Source organism: Trichechus manatus, unplaced genomic scaffold (genome assembly GCF_000243295.1).
Source record: "Trichechus manatus latirostris isolate Lorelei unplaced genomic scaffold, TriManLat1.0 scaffold00225, whole genome shotgun sequence".
NCBI classification, from domain to species: Eukaryota; Metazoa; Chordata; class Mammalia; order Sirenia; family Trichechidae; genus Trichechus; species Trichechus manatus.
In genome coordinates this window covers 1,788,133-1,791,782 of record NW_004444161.1, presented here as the reverse complement: position 1 = coordinate 1,791,782, position 3,650 = coordinate 1,788,133, and positions in this window count along the sequence as shown.

The window sequence follows — 3,650 nt, the reverse complement described above, 5'->3', positions numbered from 1 at the left end:
TGGCACCCACGGGCATTCTCCAAGTTCCTGGGTTCTTGAGGTCTCCAATCACATGTCTTCTAGTGCAACCCAGGGTGTGGTCCCCTAGCTGACACCTAGGCCAGGCGCTGCACCCTCCTCCCCTCCTTCTATCACTGCGCCCCATCATCAGCACCAACATCACCTCCATCACCACCACTACCATCACCTCCATCAGCACCACTTCCCAGCAAGTGCAAACCACCTAAATTAGGGGCAGATCCAAGATGGCATTTTTGCCTCCCTGCTATCCAGAGCAGCAGGCTAACTCGGCAGCCCCGGGAGCTACCAAAGAGGGACACAAAGAGTAAAAAGTGCACGTCTTCCCGTGAGTATCCATGCTGGGGCACAGCTGGGTAAGGCAAGCCTGGCCTCTCTGGGTCAGTCACTACAGTTGACCACACCACTAGCATTCCTGGTTTGTCGCCTCTCTCCAGGCCACCTACCACCTCTCTGAGGCTGTAGCCTCTGAGTTTGGGTTTCTGAGATACGTGAAGCCCTAGACCCTTGGACCGCAGTAATAACAGATAACGATGCTGTCGGTGAGGACTGATGTTCACATTAGCATCTTTTACGACTTTTTTTTTTTTTTTTTTTTGTCCCATGTTGCTCATTTCTTTTATCATGTTCGATGCTATCTGGGACCATGAAGTGATTCGCTCATTTTTGGTTTCAGTTAAAAGAGTATGAGAAAGGCTGATCAAGGCAAGTTCTGAAGCCTTCCCTGCTGAGGTCATTCGCTCCTGTGCCTCATCTCTTCCTCCTTCCTTCAACCCCCAAAACTCTGTATGGGTCTGAAAGCAGTCAACCAACTACTTGCTCTGAATTTTTATGTTCCCAGGCTGGGTGCAACCAACTTCTTACTTTGCCTACCTGCTTCCAAGGCCTAGAAGTGTTTTTATAAACAGACTTTTTTTTAACGTATCAGATGTCAGAACTCTGCATATTTACACAGCCAGAATTTCCCTCTTTGGTGAAACTGTAAGTGGAACACCTTCCACCACACAACCTGTATTCTCTCCTTGAATAACCAGGTCTCAAAAGGGCTCTCCTTGGGCTCAAAACTGCAGACCCAGCTATGTCGAGGCCTGGAAGCTGTAGGTCCCAGCTGTGTTCTGAGCCCAAACGCAAGACCAAAGACACTGGTTTCTGCACTCCTCACCCCTGTCTCTGTTAAGACGCTCTGCTGGGGATGTCCAGAAAAACTGACCGCTTATGGAGGGGAGAGGATAAGCTCAGCACCAACTCCTGCTTGCGTGTTTACTGTTGTCCCCTTTCACATGGCCTAGCCACTGCAAACCTGGAAAATACTGCTCTAAGCTGCTGCTGGAGACTCCACACAGCGGGTGGCGGTGGGTGGGACCCGACCCGAGTCCTGGCAGCACCGGAGTTGGGTGCCACCGCCCTCCCTGCAAGCTGACCTGGTCTTCCACCGCAGAACCACGGAGCCCGCGGCGAGCGCCCGGAGGGCAGGGAAGGGCCTGTCCTCCTGAGGCCTCAGGTGTGAGGAGCCTGGGCTTCCCCTGTGGCCTGGGACCCGGCTCTGCCTGCCTCCAAAGGGCGATGGCCAAGGTGGAGTCTTTGGTCTCCCCCCGAGCAACCCCGGTCAGGCCCAGCGGCGAGTCCAGGCCATCCCGGCTCTCCCTGCTCCTGCACGCACGGCCCTCAGCTCCTTCTAATTTGCCGCCCGCGGGCCCCTGTTGGCACCGTTCTCCACACGCAACTCCAGCAGGCTGAATCTCCAGATACTCCCCGGCTTCCCTCGCGGCTGAGGGCCAAGCCCCTGGGGTGGTTTCGCTCCTGCCAAGGCCCGCCACCCCTGCGAGTCCTCTAAAGATGCTCACGCCACGCGGGCGCCCGGCCCCTCCCGGCTGCCCCGAGGCCGGTGACTTACAAGTGGGGATCCACTTTCTGTTGTAATGCGTTCAAGATCACCCAGGCGAGCAGTCTAAACATCCACGAGCCGTCCTCACCGCCTGCCTCTTAAACTGGCGTTTAATGGTTCCCCGCCGGTAACTAAACCTGCTTTCCGCAGATGCCCGCTTTTATGGGGGAGGCAGGAATGCAGAGATGTATTTATATGTTTGTTCATAAAAACCGGAAAATAAGTTCCGAGCACGCTGTAAAAAATATTCAGTTACTTACCAAACAGGCTAGTTAAACCGTGGGAACACCGATAGCGGCCACATCACTGATTCGGGCAATCGAGGTGCCGGCGCTTTGAAATCGCCCAAGGTCTTCGGTGGGGCGGATGTCCCTGAAAAATATGGAAATAAGAACATTTACAATCGGCCGGCCCAGTCGCCCGGGATCTCCACCAAGATCTTGAAAAGTAGCGCAAGCACATGAGCCACCACCCCAGCCGGTACCGGCCCGGGTAAGTAAGAGGCATGGAGAGCTGCGTCTCCAGCCTGTGCCCAGGTCAAGGCAGCAGACTTCCCCGCCTGGCCTTGGCGGGCCTCGGCCAGGAGGGCGCGCGCCTCCAGCCGCCCGTTTGTGGGGGCCCCGCCGCCTACCGTCTCTGCTCGCGGCCCCCGCAAGAGCCGGCTTGCTCCTGCTCTGGCCTCAGTTACCTACAAAACACTTCGAAAAGCAATTAATCGTTTTTAACCAGAAAAGAAAGAGGAGTGAGTGATACTGTACCTGGCATGAGATTCTTCAATATTTGAGACTTGGGGGGAAATTTTTAATAGAGAAGCATCTGTTAAACACTTGCATTAACCTCTAGCTGATAAAAAAGTTTTTTTTAACCCTGCCCCCCCCTCGTTTTAATTATCTTATGGTTATGAAGGCGCAGCCAATCCCGAAAGAGGACCTCGGCAATTAGTGACTTGAACATCAAAAAAGTTTTATTGCGGAGAGAGCCAGGCGCCGCCCCCGCCGCCCCCGGATTGGTGTGCGGAGCCTCTGACGACATATATTAACCCGAGCTGCCCTAAAGATGTAGCTGTACATGGAGATCTTGCTGGGAAAAATCGCTTGCTCCCCTCCCGGAGTCCAGCCTAGGAACGCCGCCGCCGCCGCCGCCACCCGGGAGCCCCCTCGGCCGCTGCGCAGACCCCTCCGAGAGCGCGACCCGCCGCCTTCGCGTCCCCAGGCGCCTGCAGGGCCCTAGATCTTCCCCCGAAAGCAGGAGAGGATCTGAGAACATGGATGCACTGCAGTCTCTCTGAAAACCTTCGGAGAGCGCCCAAGGGGAGCGCGGACGCTTTACTGGCCGCTCAAATCACATTCAAGGACCGAAACAATAACAGCCACCAAAACCAATCATTAAAACAATAAGCGCCCAAGAACCCAGACCGGTCGCGGGGGGAGGGGAAGGGGCGGGAAGGGGAGGGTCGCATGGAGGTAGCTTTGCCGTGAGCAGTCGACCCCGCCGCCTCCCGCCAGGCCGGGCCGGCTTCTCCAGCCGCGGCGCGGATCGCCCCGGGACCCCGGCGGAGCTTCGGCGCCGGGAGAGCGGGCGGCCGTGGAGCCCGGCCACTCGGTGGAACAGCCTCGCGGGAGCCGGGCCACCTTTGCATGAGCACCAGAGGATTCTGCGTCCCCGCAGCAGCCTGGGAAGCCGGAGCCGGCACGGGGGCCGCGGAGCAAGGCGGACGCCGGAGGCGGCGGCGGCGGCGGCCAGGGGC